Source organism: Urocitellus parryii, chromosome 10 (genome assembly GCF_045843805.1).
Source record: "Urocitellus parryii isolate mUroPar1 chromosome 10, mUroPar1.hap1, whole genome shotgun sequence".
NCBI classification, from domain to species: domain Eukaryota; kingdom Metazoa; phylum Chordata; class Mammalia; order Rodentia; family Sciuridae; genus Urocitellus; species Urocitellus parryii.
The window spans coordinates 32,249,274-32,269,857 of record NC_135540.1 but is presented as its reverse complement, the minus strand read 5'-3'; the positions used below and the strand labels follow the sequence as shown (position 1 = coordinate 32,269,857).

At 36.8% G+C, this 20,584-nt stretch overlaps 1 protein-coding gene across 3 annotated transcripts in view; it reads right to left on the bottom strand.

Annotated features, from left to right (window-relative positions):
* Positions 1 to 3,918, bottom strand: part of Rxfp1 (relaxin family peptide receptor 1) — an 81,842-nt gene extending 77,924 nt beyond the window's left edge. For all 3 annotated transcript variants that reach the window (XM_026395950.2, XM_026395947.2, XM_026395949.2), the window contains exon 1: positions 3,789 to 3,918. The gene's annotated coding sequence lies outside the window, so the exon portion shown is untranslated. The remainder of the gene's footprint in view (positions 1 to 3,788) is intronic.
* Between the last annotated feature and the right edge of the window lie 16,666 nt (positions 3,919 to 20,584).

The window sequence follows — 20,584 nt, the reverse complement described above, 5'->3', positions numbered from 1 at the left end:
AGTTCTGAATAAAGATGGGTCAGTGACATGTAGCAAAAAACATGCAGAAATTATATGGGACTTGTATTAAATAGTAAAACTCATTGTACTTTTGCATGTTGAAATTTTTCTGTAAGAATCAAAGTTATAAAAACAGTACAGTCAATTTTGACACAAGTATGTCTATATATGTATATAAATTCTATATTGCCAAACATTTTAGAAAGAAAGGATTTCTATGAAATCAACTGAAAAAATTAAAATCTATTGCTTTTGTTTGCATTGTGTCCAGGAAAAGTGTTCAGTGTTTTAATGTCTTAATGGTTTTTACACTGAGATTTTATTTTTAAAGCTTATTAAAGTTACAGTTATGGAGAAATTACTTATGGGTTTTCTGAGGAAACCGGGACTTTAAACTTAAATAACTGTACTTGTTTAATATGCCTGTGATAGTTCAAAAGCAACAGCTCTTTCCAAACTAAGTAGTTCATCCATAGTTCAGTATATGGGAATCAGATGGTGGTTTTTTTGTGTGTTTGTGTGTGTGTGTGTGTGTGTCCCTCAAATTTTGTTTCCACTATTCCTATTTGACCTATTTTTCCATTTTAATGATCATTGTTGGTGACAAGGTTTACATAGTTTAAGAGAGTAAGGGAGAAGTTTTTGGAGTTGATTTACCTTAAGAGGTCTGATTAAGGAAAGTTTCTCTTTCCATTAAAAATAGACATTTTATTTGACAATATACTGTTTAGTTCTAAATCATTCTGAAAGTGATTTTTAACTGTGTTTTTTATAAGTGTTAAAATATTGTATTTTACATGTTTGTAAGTGTATCTAATACTGCTTATTCAAATATGCATGACGTTTACATATTCTGCAAGAACCAGTTTTCTGACTTAATTTAAATAACATTAAACAGCTGATCCATAATGGGGGGAGGGGATATGGGAAGAATGGAGGAACTTTGGATTGGGCAAATGGGAGGGGGGTCTTTGGGTAGGAAAGATGGTAGAATGAGAAGGATATCATTGCTCTAGGTATATGTATGATTGCACAAATGATGTGACTCTACATTGTGTACAACCAGAAAAATGAAAAGTTGTGCTCCATTTGTGTACAATGAATCAAAATGCATTCTGCTGTCATATATAACTAATTGGAACAAATAAAAAATACTCATTAATAAAAAATAAATAGCATTAAACAGAATTTAAATAAGCCTGACTTAAAATGAACAGCCTTGGGAACACAATTCATCCAGATACTACGAAATGAAAAAATTTAAAAACCCCCCACAAACTACACAGCTGGCACAGGAAATTGAATCAATGAGAGGCAAACAAAAATAACTCCACTCATAATTTTTATCACCTGGACTCTAAAGATGGTGATGAAGTCTGCCACCTTCCCTAAAAAGTTCCAGCTTTCTCAGGCACAGACAGAAGCAACATGCCAACTGGCCATATCTGAGGTTTTGAGCAGAGTAAAATTGCTTTCTATTTCCAGATGGCTGCCACAACACATTAGGTATAGGATTTCAACATACTAATTTTGGGGGGATATAAGCATTCAGTCCATAACACCTGTATCCTGGTAAACATCTTAAATAAAGTATCTCATTGAGTCCTCTTAGCAACCCAGATAGTCTTAATATTCTCTTCTTACAGAAAAGAAAAGAGGCATTTTTATTTTCCTTCATAGCCAGAATGTGAAGTCCAGATCTCCAACCCCTGAGCCCGTTCTTTTAATCCAAATGCCCTATCCCCTCCCTCTGAATCCCTCATTGGGGACTCTGGAGAAACTTTTGTGACTTGAATGATTATTAAGGTAGGGATTGCTACTCTTGTTACTTGGTTCCTTTAAACTTAGCATTGAAGCCAGAGTTCCCCAACTTTTTCTTTTTCTTTTTTTTTTTTTCCCATAGAGAACTTACTTTGGATGGTGAATTTAGAATAGCTACCAAACTCCTTTTCCAGCTACCTGTGGCCATTTCAATTGATGCAAAACTCACTGTGGTTCTGTCTAGGACATTGTCTCAATCACCAGCAGGTTGAGAGGGAAGTGGATGGCAGCGTACAAAATGCTGTTTGAACCTAGTTTCTTTTTAAGATGTACTCTTCAGTTATTTTAGCAATATGCTGTTTAAGTAATTTTATAACGTTCCAAATCAAAGGTAATTGTAGCTTTAGCTCACCAGTTTAGAGATGGTAATTACTATAGAGTTACCACCACCACCTCGAGACAGTGTACCAAAAGGAGAGTGCTGAAAATACAATAAGATCAAGTTAGAAAAATGTAAAAGTTTGGGATCAGGAGTGTAGCTCGATGGTTGAGCACTTGCCTATCATGCTCCAGGTTCTGGATGCATCCATACTCTACAAATAACAATAGCAAAACAAGTCAAGGTTTATTGTCATACGATAAGAGAAAGTATAATTTACTATGGGGGGACTTTGACCCAAGTGGTAAGAAGCTCAGAGGCATATAGAGTGGCTTATCAAACAAAGATGAAGTTGTCAAGCCTTTACAATTATGGAGTACTACAATGGGGATTCCATATGGCAGGGGATTGGTTAAAAGTGAGTTCTTTATATCAATTTAGGGAGATGATTTATGTTTCCTTTGTGCTTATCAGAAGCATTTATAAGAAATAACTAAATTTGCCTTAGTTACAAGTGTTATTTACAGGAGTTAAATTTTGCTTAGGTGGCCTGTGGTTGGGGAATTTCAAGCCTGGTCTCCATCTTATTTTGTTTTAACTAAAATGTAATTCCTATGAGGTATGCCTCTAAAAGCCTGCCTGCTACACTTGTGTGTGTGTGTGTGTGTGTGTATGTGTGTGTGTGTATGTGTGTGTGTGTGTGTGTGTTGGGGGGGTGGGGAGTGTTAATAGCAAGGATTCTTCAGGGAATATTATTTGTGTAGCACTTCAAATATTGACATTGTTATGCACGTTTTTGTCCTCCAAAGATAGTACCATATTTCTCCATGAATAGAAATCTTATTATTTTACATTATTGACCAAAAGCTTATTTTTTTTCCCTCTAGTGTGCCACCTCCAGGAAATTCAAGTTCTTTTTAAAATTTGTGTTTCTAATATTGTGGGTATGTGAACAAAATCCTAACTAAGAGCTATTTTCTCAGGTATTCTATTTGTCTGTAAGCCCTACTTACTGGCCTTGTTAAAAAGTCATAAGTAAGGTCATTCTTGGTAATAGGCAACTTGCATTTACATATCTTCTTTTTCTTTATTAGGAGGTGTCACTTTTCTCCCTAACACTACTGCTAACGGTAAGAAAGGAACAGTACCTAACACTTACGAAGCATCTACCAAGTGTCTGGCATTCTTTAATCCTTTACACTTAATCTCCCCAAATTATCAGAGTGTGGTACAATCATCAATCTATTTTATAAAACAAGAAAACTGATGCACAGAGAGGTTAAGAATTGTTCCTGTATTTATGTGATTGATTCTTGTGGTACCCAGGTTCTGGGCAGCCTGGTTCCAGAACAACAGTCTTAATTTCTACACCGTGACGACTCTAAGACATGAACCAGGCGTGTTCATGGTGACAACACTCTGCACAAACACTGCTTTCCTGAGATATTGACCGTGACACTATGATACATAAAAGAAAGGATATTTAAAACCAAGGAAATAAATGTAAGATCCCTCCAGTAACCTGTGTTTTGTATTTCAATGGAATGTTTCCTTGTCTATTTCTTTTTCTGTTGAGAGCAGTCTCAGCAATGTCACTGTCAGTCCTTTGAGCCCCCTTTCTTGCTAGGACTCTGGGGGCTTCACTCACCACAGTCGTCCTCGTCGGCCTGATTCCCACAGTCGTCCACGCCGTTGCAGTGGAGAAACTGAGGCAAGCACTTTGTGATGTTCCCACAGGGAAAATGTCCGAGGGAGCACTGGACATCCTGTCCACTTCCATGAGTGACTGTGATGAAGAGAAGACATAACATTTGGAGAAGTTATCACAATGGCATTGCAAAACATGCATCCTGCTGGTATTTTCTAGCCATATGGCTTTCTCATCCCGGCTTGTACAATCTTCCACGTGGCAGCTTTACCTTTCCATTCCAGTGCCCACTATTTCCCGAGGACCTAAACTTCAGTGTGATGCTCTTTTCCATGTCTCTAGAAGATTCTAGAATTTGCTCTCTGTGCCTCTGTTCATGCTGTTTCTCAATTGGGAAGTCCTCTCTCCAATAATTCTAAAAAGCATGAATTTACTATAGTCTTATTATGGGCTCAGAATAAGGGCTGGTCTGATATCAGAGGAAGAAGACATGGAGGACAACAGGAAAGCACATGCCACGGGCTCATGGTGTTCCTAAGCGTGAGGCCCCATGTCGGATTTTGGGCATTAGCACTGAATGAAACAGGGTTCCTGCCCTTGTGGAGGTTGCTGTCTATTGGGAAGACACACTGTGAGAGGAGCAAAAAGAACAATAACAGGCTCTAGAATGGAAACTTGGTACTGGGGCTTAGCTGGGGTTTTCTCTATGAAATTGTGCCATTTAAACTGAGTTTGGAAGGAAGAAAATGAAATCACCTTTGGGGCTGGGAAGTGCTGGTAGTTGAAGTGGTTATGAAGAGTTTTATGGCTGGCTTTGGGGAAAAAGGGTTCTGGTTTCTATAACCAGCAGTGGAGGAATGTCCCAAGAGGGCAGGAGAAGGTTAAGAGAAGCTTTGCTTCTGAGATCTTCACTTGGGGGTATCATTTTCTGAGCCCCAACAATACAGTAATTGTGAATACCTGTAAGTACACATTCATTTAAAACCCACAGAAGGTGTAACGCCAAGGATGAGCACTAATGCAGACTACAGATGACCATAATGCGTCACTGTGGTGGGGGATGTGGAAGGTGGGGAGGCCATGCATGTCAGAGTACCTGGAAAGTCTCTATGCCTTGCACTCTATTTTGTTATGAACCTAAAATGACTCTTAAAAAGTCTGCGTTAGCTGGGCACAGTGGCACATACCCGTAATCCAGAGGCTTGGGAGGCTGAGGCAGGAGGATCAAGAGTTCAAAGCCAGACTCAGCAAAAAGTGAGGTGCTAAGCAACTCAGTGAGACTCTGTCTCTAAATAAAATACAAAATAGAGCTGGGATATGGATCAGTGGTTGAGTGTCCCTGAGTTCAATCCCTGGCACCCCTCACCCCAAAGAAATTTGCTTTAAAAAAACCGGCACTGTTAAACCTTCAAAGTCAGAATAAGATGGTTATATAGAATGTTATAAATAGAATAAATAGAATGAATAGGACTGTAAGAACTTTGAAATTACAAAAAGCAGTCTATAAGAGTCTCTCCCTACCAGACCTCCAATCTATTCCAAAAGTCAATTCATTAAATATCATCACACATAGGTTCTCCAATTTTTTCCATTTCTTTAATTTCATCTCCCCACTGCCAGAAAGAAAAATGCATTATAGATGAAGTCTTTGCCATTGTTTGTTTGTGGTCCTGGTTAGGGATGCTGAAAATTATTTGTTGAAAATAAAAATTAGAGATGCAAATATAAGAAGCAAAAGTTGTTCCATGAGTTTTTGGTGGAAACCTCAGATCTAAACCATAACATGGGGCATTATCACTAATAAACTCTCAACAAACAGACTAAGGTGTATATATATATATATATATATATATATATATATATATATAGTTATTAATAACCATACACATTTATGTAAATACTTCTTGATGTATCTGTAGATATTACAAACTGTGAGCTAGTCTCCAATTCCTATTCCACACTATAAGGGGCTGGGGATATAGCTCAGTTGGTAGAGTGCTTGCCTCACACACACAAGGCCCTAGGTTCAATCCCCAGCACCACAGAAAGAAAGAAAGAAAGAAAAAGATCCAGTCTAGGTTTCTCCTCTTGCATTTCTATTTCTCCCTTTTCTGACAGTGAAGCACCTGCTTTCTGTTTTCTTTAACATATTTATTGTCTTGATAAATCCCCTTTCCTGTGTGGATGCTCTCTTCCCCTCACTCCCTGCAATGGGCAGCATTCTCCCATGAGCATGCTCCTCACCCTGTTTGATACCAGGCACTAGGGGCCACTATGGACACCCTCTTCCCCCAGTGAATCTCTGAAATTCCCATCTGGGCCACTGCAACTCCTCTTTCACTCCTAGCACAGAATACCTTCCTCTGATCCACCAAATGGCTTTAGGACTCAATTGTTCAGGACAAGAAGTAGAAAGGCACAGGGCCAATAACTGATCTTAGTGGGAAAATGTTGGAGAAATCAAAAGCAAAATATAAAGGAGTAGAAAAAATGTTTCCTTTTACTATGGAACCATATCTTTAAGACAGCAATAAGCTACCCTATAATAGTACTAATAAATACAAAAAGTGATATTGTGTCCCTCCCCAGCCCAACAAAAGTAATAAAGTTATTCCTAGAGTTACAAAAGTAATCGTTCGCAGAGGGACAAGTAAACATGGTGTGGTTGTGTAACCTGGACACCCATTGCCTCTGGGTGCTGTTTCTGTCCTGGGCCAATGATACTACAGGAAAAAATGTGAAAGTTTGAAGTGGAACAAAAGAGAAGATTCCTGTACTAGATTATCTCTAGCTCACATCTTCTTTGAAATATTTTGCAACTCTGTTGGTTGCAGCAAACTTATAATAATGTAGATAATGACTGTCCATGAAAATGTAGATTTTGTGATTGAAATGCAGATTGTGGATACATTGAATTTTGTCCCATGGATAGTGGGTTCATTTTGGTGGGTATAAAGCAAGCTTATTTCAGCCTTCATGTTGGTGCTTTATGTGTGTGCTTTGATTTTTCCTTTGAATTATTTGTAGCACCTTACTGGTTTCCTCATTATTCATGTGAATCATGGCTTTATCTCCTCTTTCTCTGCCTTCTCCTAATTATTTTGAGATTATTCTTAAAAAGATGTGGGGACTCATGTGGAATCCCAAATTGAGATTATAAGGTGAAAACATTTGAGAATCAACAGATACAGAAATAAACCTTCTCAGAGCTTTCCTTATCTGACTAAAAGCAGAAACTTTTGGGAAATAAATCTGGCATACTCCCTCTTTAGGGGGAGTTTACTCTTAGGAGAGAGACCAAGAGTAAACGTACCATAAATCCCTTCCTTAGGAAGATTCATAGTCTCAAAGGAAGGATAGAGCATCCACACCTTCATGCATCAAACATCACAAACTTTATTATCTTCTATGCATTCTCCTAAAATCCTCTTTGCCTTTTCTAAAGAAATCTACTTTTTTATTTTTCCCATAGAAACGTTTCCTGTTCCATTTCCCCTATTAAGTTAGCTGTATTAGCCTCTAACATTAATCATTTAGTGAGCTAGCAACTTTTTTTTCTTAGCTTCTGAATATGATCTTTTTTCCTCCTATTTTATCAGCCTTTTATTTAATTTGCAGGTCCCTTTTGCATAGAACCTGACAGTAGCAAAGTTCTAAATTGAATACAGGGGATGTGGGCTTTAAGACCTATTGACATCAAAGAGTATGCACTTCCTTATTGTTGAAGCTTAGGGAAGAATCATTGCAGGTCTAAGAAACTTGAGATACTATGTTCTGCTAATAGAGTTGTTGGCTAAAAATAACCTGGCTTGTTTGAGATGAAACCCCTGCTGATGTGGTATGGTAAAATTCTCCCATTAATGGATATGTGTATTTGCAACTATGACAAATTTTAGAATTAAATATAGAGATGATAAAATTAATCAAATCTGTAACATTGGCACTGTATCTTAATGTAGGAATAATCTGCTTATTAGGAATTTAGAGTACTTTTAACGTTTAATAGAACTAGACAATTTAAAACATCAGATTAGAGATTCAAGATGGCAGATTAGAGGAAGGCTGCATTTCCAGTTGCTCTGTGGCTCTGGGTTCAAGCAGCAGGAGTACTGCTTCTCAATGAGACTCTGGGAATCTACTGAGATACTATGAGTTCATTCTGCTGCTCAGCTATATCCAAAACCCAGCTTAGAGATGGCACAGCATGCTTCATGCACAAATTAACCATACTCAAACTTCAGTGATACTTTAAAGAAAAGGGGAGAAAAACCCCAAACCAACAACCAGGCCCCAAGTAGAAACAGCTAGGTAGGAACATCAGTTCCCACTCATGGACATCCAGTCCTACACCAAATCCCAGAGAAAATTATCCAAAAACTATGGATACCACTCCTGTGAGAGAGTCTCAATCTAGATTGCTCTTATACCCCTTTAGAATATACCGAGTTGTTAAGTTGTTAAGTGTTAAGTTGTTAGGTTGTTAAGTGATAAAGGGTATACCTTGTATACCCTTTTATATACAACACAATTGCTGGGTCTCCAAGAAGAAATTAAAAAAAAATTCTTAGAATCAAATAACAATTGTGATATAACACCCCAGAACCTTGGGACACTATGAATGTGGCACTAACAGGAAAAATTGTAGCTTTGAGTGTTTACATAAAAAATCAAAACAATCCCAATAAACAAACTAATGATGCAATTCAAGACCATTGAAGAAGAATAAAATAACAATTACAAAAAACATTAGAAGAAGAGCCAAAATTAGTAAAATAGAAAATGATAATAAAAAAAAAAAACAATGCAAAGGATCAATGAAACTAAAAGGGTTGGATTTTTGAAAAGATAAACAAGGCAGGTTAAACCCTTAGCCAAACCAATCAAAAGAAAAACGGAGAAAAAGGAGAAATCTCCACAGACATCACAGAAATCTAGGGGATCATTAGGGGCTATTTTGAAAACTTGTACTCCAATAAATTGGAAAACCTAGGAGAAATCGTTACATTTTAAGATCCATATGACCTGCCAAATTTTATTAAAATGGATTATACTTTCAGGTATAACTAAGAAGAACCAATAGAATTAAAAAAAAAGATCTAGAAAACCCAAACAACCTAATATCAAGCAATAAAATAAAAGCAGCAATAAAAACACTTTCAACAAAGAAAAAGTCCAGGGCTAGATAAATTCTCAGCTGGATTCTACCAGAACTTTAAAGAAGAAGTAATGCCAATGCTCCTCAAATTACTTTATGAAACAGAAAGGGATGGAAGACTTCCAAGTCCATTCTGTGAAGCCAGTGTCACTCTCATACCAAACCAGATAAGGATACTGCTAGAAAAAACTACAGACCAATATCCTGATGAAATTAGATGCAACGATCTTTAATAAAACATTATCAAATTGTATTAAACAACATACTAAGAAGGTTGTTCAACATGACCAAGTTAGTTTAATTCCAGGGATGCAAGGGTAGTTTATTATAATAAGCAAATAATAAATTATGTAATTAACCACATCAGTAGAATTAAGGACAAAAGTATTCAGTCATTTTGATGGATACAGAGAAATCCTTTGGCAAATTTCAACACCCATTCATAATGAAAGCACTAAAGAAACTAGGGATAGAAGGAACCTATCTCAACATAATTAAGGCCATATATGACAAAACCGAAGTCAACATAATAAATAGTTAATAGGGAAAAACTGAAAGCATTTCCTTTAAGATCCAGAATAAGATGAGATGATACTTTCACCACTCCCATTCAATACAGTCCTAGAAATTCTGGTCAGAGCAATTAAGCAAGAGAAAGGAAATATAGGGATAAAAACAGGAAAAGAAGAAGTCAAATTATCTCTATATGCAGATGATATGATCCTATAACTAGAAGATCCAAAAAACTTGCCAGAAGAGAGCTAGAGCTAATAAATTCAGCAAAGTAGCAGGTTAAAAAATCAATATACAAACAAATCAATGGCCTTTCTATTCACCTATAATGCCAATAATGAAACTACTGAGAAAGAAATTAGCAAAGCAATACCATTCACAATAACCTCAACAAATAAAAACAAAATTAGAAAAAGAATCTAACCAAGAAGGTGAAAGATCTCTACAATGAAAACTTCAGGATACTGAAGGAACAAAACAAAACAGGACAAAACAAAAACAAAAACAAAGCCAAAAAAAAAAAGAAGAAAAAGATGCAAAGACCTCCAAAGTTTATGAACAGAATTAATATTGTTATAATGACCATGTTACCAAATTGATATACAACTTTAATACAGTTCCCTATTAAAATCCAAGAACATTTTCCCACATAACTAGAAAAAAAACCCAGTTCTAAAATTCATTTGGAAGAACAAAACACCCAGAATAGCCAAGTCAATTTGCAGCCAAAAAAGCAATGCTGGAGGCATCATAGTACCTAATTTCAAGTTATACTACAGAGCTATTGGAACAAAAACTGCATGATACGGCATAAAAATAGACATGTAGACCAAAGAATAGAAGACACAGAGACAAATACATTCAATACATTCAGATACAGTCATCTGATACTTGATAAAGGTGTCAAAAATATATGTTGGAGAAAAGACAGCATTTTAAACAAATGGTGCTGCGACAACTGGTCACCCATATGCAGAAGAATGAGACTAGATTCCTGTCTCTCTGGACAAAAGATGTAGGAATAAGACCAGAAACTTTGCATCTTCTATAAGAAAACATAGATCAACATTCCAGCATACAGGCACAGGAAATGACTTTCTCAATAGGAATCCTAAAGCTCAGGAAATAATACCTAGCATTAATAACAGGGGTGGCATCAAATTAAAAAGCTTTTGCACAGCAAAGGAAACAATGTGAATATAGTACCTACAGAATGGGAGAAAATTTTTGATAGCTACTGACAGAGGATAAATACACAAAATACATAAAGAACTCAAAAAACTTAACACCGAAAAACCAATAACCCAATTTAATAAAGGGACAAATGAACCAAACAGACACTTCCTAAGAGAAGAAAAACAATTGACTAACAAGTATATATATATATATATATATATATATATATATATATATATATATATATATATATAAATGTTCAACATCTTTAGGAACTTGGGAAATACAAATCAAAACTACACTGTGATTTTATCTCATTCCAGTTAGAAAGGCATCCATCAGGAATACAAACAATAATAAAATTTGGAGAGGATATGGGTTAAAAGAACACTTTTACATTGTTGGGGGAATTATAAATTAGTGCAACCAGTATGGAAATTGGTTTGGAGGTTCCTCAAAAGACTAGGTACATGTGACCCACCTATAGCACTCCTTGGTTTTATCCTAAAGAATTAGCTGGGCGTGGTGGCACATGCCTATAATCCCAGCAGCTCAGGAGGCTGAGGCTGGAGGATCTTGAATTCAAAGCCAGGTTCAGCAACTGCAAGGCGCTAAGACTCTAAATAAAATACAAAATATGGCTGAAGATGTGGCTCAGTGGGTGAGTGCTCCTGAGTTCAAGCCCTGGTGATCCCTCCCTGCCCCCCCCCCCAAAAAAAATAAGAATTAGAGTCATCATACTACAGAGATTCATGCATACTCATGCTTATAGCAGCACAATTCACAATAGCCAAACTATGGCAGCAGCCTAGGTGTCCATCAATGGATGAATAAATGTTGGCAGCTGCCAGGATGCAGCTGTCCTGATGCACCAGGTTCTGAACAATTATTGCCTTCAGTCTGGCACGGTAGTGCCAGGTCGCAGTAACGAGGGTGTTAATAACACGTGGCTCCAGGAGTAGGAGTCACACGCTGGGGTTGAGTTACACTCACCTGTTCCTTTGGAATCCTACCCCTTTGTTCTTTTTGGGATAGAATGTTACATGGAAACTCCTCTTGTGTGTCCCCTATATAGAGAATTCCAGTGGCTCTCTCTCTTTCCAAGGACCCTTAAAGTCAGAGAGCTGTCACGGATTTTGAAAAGGTACTTCTGTGTGTTTGTGTGCTTTCTTTGTCGTTTTCTTAAGTTATTGGAATAGTTAGATTTTGTGAACTCATGGAAATTGGTTTGGAGGTTCCTCAAAAGACTAGGTATGGTATTTATCTAGTATTTGTCACTCTTTGGTATTTATCCTAAAGAATTAGTTGGGTGTAAGTGGTGCATGTCTGTAATCCCAGCAGCTCAGAGGCTGAGGCAGGAGGATCTTGAATTCAAAGCCAGGTTCAGCAACTGCAAGGCACCAGCTAGGATAGATGGAAATAAATGAATAAATGTTTTCTCTAATATGTGGATGCTAATTCACAATAAGGCAGCGGGCACTAGAGAAGAATAGCATTACCTTAGATTAGGTAGAGGGAAGTGATGGGAGGAGAGGCAAGGAGATGTGGGTCTAGGAAAGATAGTAGAATGAAACAGACATTATTACTGTATGTATATATGTGACTGCATGACCAGTATGATTCTGCAACATGTACACTCAGAAAAATGAGAAATTATATCCCATCTATGTATGATATATCAAAGTATATAAGTGCATTCTACTGTCATGTATAACTAATTAAAGCAAATAAAAAATTAATAAAAATATTATACACACAGTGCAGTTTTATTCAGACATAATGAAGAATAAAATTTTGTTATTTGCAGAAAAATGGATGGACATAACAAAATACTAGAGAGTATTATGTTAAGTGAAATCAGCCACATTTATAAGGTGGTGGGTTGCATGTTTTCTTTCATATGGAGAGAGGATAAAGGAAAAGAGAGGCAGTGGTGGGGATCTCATGAAAAGTAAAGGGAGACCAGTAGAAATGAGGAGAGGGAGCAGGGGAAGAGAGGAGGGAACAGAAAGGGGAATAATATTGATCAAATTATATTGTTATATCATGTGCACATGTGAATATGCAACAATGAATCCCACTATTATGCACCAATAAAATATGAAAATTTATCAGATTAGCCTACTAATTTCAATTAAAAACAGGTAATTGAATTTGAACTTGTGACAGACATATAAGAGAATTTGACTACATTTATAAGCAGCACTGGAATATTTAAGAGAACTTGACATATACTATATTTAATTATGTTTTGTTAGATTTTCTGGAGTTTCAAAGCAAGCATTTAAAATAAAATGAGTCAATATATGTAAGATGCTTTTCAAAGTAGTTTGGTTATTTAACTAACAGTGTTGAATGGGACCGATTGTTACCGGGAGTTCAGTTTGTCCAACTTTAGTTAAACACATAAAATAAAAATTAAAGGTGATTGGTGTTATTTGATAAAATTTATAGGTAGAATGATAAGATTTGTAATTCAAAATTAAAAACCTAAACTGGGTATTTGAATTTGTTACTGTAAGGAATTTGTTATAGTTTGTTATGAGGTGTCCTCTGAAAGCTCTTGTGTGAGTCAATGCAAGAAAGTTCAGAGGTAAAATGATTGGATTATGAGAGCCTTAACTTAATCAGTGCGTTAATCCATTTGGATAGATTAATTGGGTGGTAACTGTAGGCAGGTAGGGTGTGGTTGGAGGAGGCCTGTCTTTGGGTCATGACCTTAGGATTTGTACTTTGTTTAATGAGTGGACCTTTACTTTTGCTTTTTTGTTGCCATGAACTGAGCTGCTGTCCTCCTCCACACCCTTCTGCCATGATGTTCTGCCTCATCTCTGACCTAGAGCAAAGAAGTCGGCCATCTATGGACTGAGACCTCTGAAACCATGAGCCCCAGATAAACTTTTCCTCCTCTAAATTTGTTCTTCTTAGGTCTTTTGCTCACAGCAGTGATGAAGCTGACTAAAATAAAAATCATATCAATATTAAACCCAAGTGTGATACACGCTGTTGATTTGCTGATTAAGTAGTAATTCTAGAAACCCTTCTCTCTTTTTTTTATTTGTTGTTTTAGGTATACATAATAATAGGGTGTATTTTTTTTATTGATTGTTCAAAACATTACAGAGCTCATGATATATCATCTTTCATACATTTGACTCAATTGGGTTTTGAACTCCCATTTCTACCCCAAATACAGATTGCAGAATCACATCTGTTACATACTCACATTTTTACCTAATGGCATATTAGTGACTGTTGTATTCTGCTACCTTTCCTATCCCCTACTATCCCCCCTCCCCTCCCCTCCCATCTACCTACATGGAGTACAACCCATTCCAATGTTGATCCCATTGTTATGTTTGTACACGATGTGGAGTTACACTGGTCATGTATTCATATATAAGCAGAGGAAAGTTTTGTCCAATTTATTCTACTGTCTTTCCTATTCCCATCTTCCCTCCCTTCCCTTTATTCCCCTTTGTCTAATCTAATGAACTTCTATACTTCTCCTTCCTACTTTCATTGTTATGGGTTAGCATCCACATATCAGAAAGAACATTTGGACTTTGTTTTTTTGGGATTTGCTTATTTCACTTAGCATGATATTCTCCAGTTTCGTCCATTTACCAGCAAATGCTATAATTTCATTTTTCTTTATGAGTAATATTCCATTTTGTATATATACCACATTTTCATTATTCATTCATCTCTTGAAGGGGCACCTAGGTTGGTTCCATAGTTTGGCTATTGTGAATTGAGCTGCTATAAACGTTGATGTGGCTGCATCACTATAGTATGATGATTTAAGTCCTTTAGGTATAAGCTGAGGAGTAGGATAACTGGATTAAATGGTGTAGAAACCCTTCTCAAGGAAAACCTTGTCTTGGTTTCCTTGCTTCTTGTGGCTAACGGGCACATATCTGGCCATTGGGGCAGCATAGCAGCCCATGGAGGAAGTCCTGCATGTGTTAGCTTTTCTGATGCAAGAAATAGATGGAGCTGGGGCTTCGTGTCTTGAAGCTAATGTGATGTGTGGAACCCAAGTGACTATGAAGAAACAAGCATGCTGACCTAACACAATCAAGAAAACACACAGGTGCCAGCCCAGAAACCATCGGAGGACTCAGACTCCTTCTTAGGTGCGAAAAACCAAACCCTCTTGGTTTAGGCTTTGTAGGTCAGATTTTCACTTGTTGCAAGAAAATGCATTTCTCAGTAATCAAGAAACTCAAAGGTGTCTTTTCTGCACGGAGAGTTTCTTTCCAAAATAAGGAAAAATCTCAGATTGGCAATTTATTTGAAAGGATGATTAAATGAATGAGGGAGAGACTGACGGGGCTTGCAAGAATAGCAGTAGCAGGAGGTCCCACTTGCAGAGCCTCAGATAGGAACTGTCACACATTTCTTCAGAGTTGGTGGGGCTGGAGCTCCCTGTTGTGCTTATTGGATGAAGTGGGAATCAAAATACCACTGAACTATAAAATCTTTCCCTAGCACCTAGTCTACTGGAAGCCCCAAAGGAAATAATGTGGGAAGTAAAAAGAAGGTGTAGGGTATGGGGAGATGGGAGACTGACATCCAGCCAGCATGATGTGTGATGTGCTCAGTGAGAAAGGATGGTCTCCAGCAGCCCTGCCAGCTTCATCCCCTGTGGCCACCTGGGCTTGCTCCCTCCAAGTCAATGAGGGAGGAAAACCCAAGGAAAAGCTGTACATTCTCTCACTTCCTGTAGACATTATGTTAACTCTTCTGGAATTGAGCAGAGCTTGTCTTTACTCTTTGGGAGAGAAAGTCCTTACCAACTAAAATAGCTTGTAAGATTTTATTTTATTTCATTTTATTTTTAACTCTCCTCTAATTGCAACTTAGTATCCATTTCTCAGATTTTCCCTCTCCCTCCCTGCTTCCTATCCTCCCTAGCTTCCTGTAATTGCTTTTCTACGGCCAGTTTCCAGGAGACCAACTTTTTAACCTCCTACCTATGAGGGAGATGATGAGGTACTTTTATTTATTTTTTAAAGAACACTTTGTTTCATTTGTTTATTTTTATGTGGTGCTGAGGAAGGAACGCAGTGCCTCACATGTGCTAGGCAAGCACTGTACCACTGAGTCACCACCCCAGCCCCAGTACTTTTCTTTTTGTGCCTGTCTATCTCCACTTAACATGATTATCTCCAGTTTCATTTGTGTTATTACAATGACAGATTTTATTCTTTTTCTAAATGGCTAAATCCAGGCATCTTTTGATTGTAACAACTATTTTGAAATTATAGTGACTTAACGTGATTATGAAAATTAGAAGAAAAGGAACAGAAAATATACTGTTAAAAATTCTAGGCTTCATTACATTCCTTCCTACATGTTAAATTTTTGATATCCTACTTTATATCTTTCCACGTTGCCAGTGTAATCCTTATTATTACTTTTAATAGTTGTTTGTCTTCATTCTAAAGATACCAACACTTTATGTATCATGTTTACAAGATTCATTCTGAATTTGTCTGCAGATTCTTATCAGTGAGCGTCATACCTTCTAATGTTTTCTTCTGTTTTCTTTTTAAAAAATCTGTTCTAATTAGTTATACATGACAGTAGAATGTATTTTGACACATTGTAGATAAATGGAGCATAACTTCTCATTCCTCTGGCTGTACATGGTGCTGAGTCACACCAGTAGTGTAATCGTGTTTACATATAGGGTAATAATATCTGTCTCATTCTACCATCCTTCCCATCCCCACTGCCACACCCCTCCCCTTTGCACAATCGAAAGTTCCTTCATAAGTGGATCAGCATCCACTTATCAGAGAAAACATTAGGTCTTTGGTTTTTTTGGGATTGGCTCATATCACTTAACATGATATTCTTTTGTTCCATCCATTTACCTGCAAATGCCATAATTTCATTCTTCTTAAAGACTGAGTAATATTCCATTGTGTATATGTACAGTATTTTCTTTATCCATTCATCTGTTGAAGGGTATCTAGGTTGGTTCTATAATTTAACTATTGTGAATTGAGATGCTATAAACAATGATGTGGCTGTGCCACTGTAGTAGGCTGAATTTAAGTCCTTTGGGTATAAACCAAGGAGTGGGATAGTTGGGTAAAATGGTGTTACCATTTCAAGTTTTCGGAGGAATCTCCATACTGCTTGCAAGCTTTTTATAACAATGTTTTATATGAAGGTATATTATCAGTTCTGAGGTTTCTCTGACTTAATGGTAATTTAATTTTACTTATCAAACTTATGGTAATTCACTAATATCAGCACAACAGACAGAAGTATTTAAAAAGTTATTCTAGAAATTTGCAAGAACATTAATTTGCCATAGAAAAGACGACTATATCTTGCCATGAATGAATTTCTGCCTTCTTGATTTGCATGACACAGTCTGAACTTCCTATTAAAGTAGAAAAAAGAGAAAGCACCTTTTCTTTCTTTCTTTCTTTCTTTCTTTCTTTCTTTCTTTCTTTCTTTCTTTCTTTCTTTCTTTCTTTTGCTGAGGATTGAGCCCAAGGCATTGTGCATGCAAGGCAAGCACTCTATCAACTGAGCTATATCTCTAGCCCTTATGCTCAGTTTTGAAGGTTAAATATATTTTAGACAATGTACCTGAGGGCCAGATGTCTTTCCCATAGCATTAATATGTATTTTGCTAAAGATTATATATATTTTTTTGTGGTTCCCTATCAACCAAGAATATTTGGCCCAGCTTTATTTTTTTTGTAGTCATTAAGGAAGAAATTAAGAATAGTTTTCCAAGAATAAACTTATATTAAACTATTGGATAAACCATGTTGAAGTATATGTGCCATACTCGACCCATTCCTTTATTCTGTCTGCCTATTCTTTACTGAGAAGCTCTATTTAGAAGGTTTTGTGTTTTGGGATATAAACAAAGAAGACTCAATGATTTTGTGATGTGAAGTATCAATGTAGGAAGCAACTACTTTTCTCTCTGTGTTTCTTGTGTGTATTGTGTATGTGCATATTCAAATGAGCACAACAAGCATTAAATTACAAAGGACACAGAGTGTGATGGGAAAGGAGATAGCTTCATTTGAATCTTTTTTTTTTTCTGTTTTTTAAGTTTAACTCATTTAGTCCCAAAGGTGACAGCAATCTCTTTTCAGATCAGGAATACATGGTTGGGATAGGAAAGTTTAAGAAAACAGAATATGCTGTAGATATTTTGCTAAGTTTGAAGGGAAAATATGTGGCTTAGGTATAAATGTATTTCTCAATAAGTTTTGGAAGGCTTTCTGACTACCTGAATAAAGTATTTAATATATCTGGATTTTCTATGTGCTGGAAATTTGCATGGCACTGGAATCAGGAAATTAATAATTTTGACAGAGATTGGGAGACAAAATAGAATCAGAATTCAACTAAAACACTTTGCAGAATTTCAGCTGTGCAGTGGGAAGTTGATGAAGGTGGACTTGTGACACGGATGAGAAATTTGGCTTATGAGTTAATACTTAATGTTGATATAAATGCAATTGCTCTTAGTTGTACTTGAAATTAGATTGTCATGATTATAGCTTTTTAATTTGAATATATATATATATATATATTTTTTTTTTTGGTGATGCTGGGGATTGAACCCAGGGCTTTGTACATGCTAGGCAAGCGCACTACCAACTGAGCTATAGTCCCAGGCCTAATTTGAATATTCTTATCTCATACAAAACTACACCTAAAACAATTTATTGATTAATTAAAAAAAAAAACCTGAATAGCTGAAGAAAACTCCCATGTGTAAGACCTTAAAAAAGATTAAAGTTAAACATTTGAAAAGACCCAGAATAGCAAAAGCAATTCTAAGCAGGAAGTGTGAATCAGGAGGTGTAGCGATACCAGATTTCAAACTATACTACAGAGCAATAGTGACAAAAACAGCATGGTACTGGTACCAAAACAGGCGGGTGGACCAATGGTACAGAATAGAGGACACAGAGACCAATCCACAAAATTACAACTATCTTATATTCGATAAAGGGGCTAAAAGCATGAAATGGAGGAAGGATAGCATCTTCAACAAATGGTGTTGGGAAAACTGGAAATCCATATGCAACAAAATGAAACTGAATCTCCTCCTCTCACCATGCACAAAAGTTAACTCAAAATGGATCAAGGACCTTGATATCAAATCAGAGACTATGCGTCTGAAAGAAGAAAAGGTTGGCTCCGATCTACATATTGTGAGGTCGGGCTCCAAATTCCTTAATAGGACACCCATAGCACAAGAGTTAATAACAAGAATCAACAAATGGGACTTACTTAAACTAAAAAAGTTTTTTCTCAGCAAGAGAAACAATAAGAGAGGTAAATAGGGAGCCTACATCCTGGGAACAAATTTTTACTCCTCACACTTCAGATAGAGCCCTAATATCCAGAGTATACAAAGAACTCAAAAAATTAAACAATAAGAAAACAAATAACCCAATTAACAAATGGGCCAAAGACCTGAACAGACACTTCTCAGAGGAGGACATACAATTAATCAACAAGTACATGAAAAAATGCTCACCATCTCTAGCAGTCAGAGAAATGCAAATCAAAACCACCCTAAGATACCATCTCACTCCAGTAAGATTGGCAGTCCATTATGAAGTCAAACAAAAACAAGTGCTGTCGAGGATGTGGGGAAAAGGGTACACTTGTACATTGCTGGTGGGACTGCCAAATTGGTGTGGCCAATATGGAAAGCAGTATGGAGATTCCTGGGAAAGCTGGGAATTGAACCACCATTTGACCCAGCTATTGCCCTTCTCGGACTATTCCCTGAAGACCTTAAAAGAGCGTACTATAGGGATACTGCCACATCGATGTTCATAGCAGCACAATTCACAATAGCTAGACTGTGGAACCAACCCAGATGCCCCTCAATAGATGAATGGATAAAAAAAGTGGCATTTATACACCATGGAGTATTACACAGCACTAAAAAATGACAAAATCATGGAATTTGCAGGGAAATGGATGGCATTAGAGCAGATTATGCTAAGTGAAGCTAGCCAATCCTTAAAAAACAAATGCCAAATGTCTTCTTTGATATAATGAGAGCAACAAAGAACAGAGCAGGGAGGAAGAGCAGGAGGAAAAGATTAACATTAAATAGAGTCATGAGGTGGGAGGGAAAGGGAGAGAAAAGGGAAATTGCATGGAACTGGAGGGAGACCCTCATTGTTATTCAAAATTACACATAAGAGGTTGTGAGGGGAATGGGAAAATAAACAAGGAGAGAAATGAATTACAGTAGATGGGGTAGAGAGAGAAGATGGGAGGGGAGGGGAGGGGGGATAGTAGAGGATAGGAAAGGTAGCAGAATACAATAGTTACTATTACGGCATTTTGGAAAAATGTGGATGTGTAACCGATGTGATTCTGCAATCTTTGTAATATTTTGAATAACCAATAAAAAAAAAAACACATTTGAGAGTATCTTTGAAAAAAAGCTTAATTTTAACAGCAACAGCAAAAATATTGTTGAAGAAGAATTTAAATCTTCCTTTTCCAGGAAATCCTTTGAGATAAGAGGTTGGAGAAACAGGAACAATCACCTATGTTGATTGCCAAGTGAGACCCGAGTGCTGATTTTCGGTGGTCTTTTTCTGTCAGAGAATGAGTTATTGCCATTCTTCTTGACTAAACAAATGTGTGTGTGTGTGTGTGTGTGTATGATGTGCCTGTGTGAATTGTGGTGCACAGAAAAGAAAAAAGTAGCCTTGGCTTTGAATAGTTGTGACTTTTTCATGAGTCCCAGTGTAATTCAATTGTCAAAGTCAGAGAACAAGAACAGAGAAAAACATTTTTTTTTTTAAATTATGGAGTTTTGAGGAAATTGCCAATCCCATATAGTAAGGACTAGCTATCATTTTTGGGAGAGACTTGATTTGACCTGGATTACATTCACACCTTGAATTCCTTTTTCAGAGCAAAAACC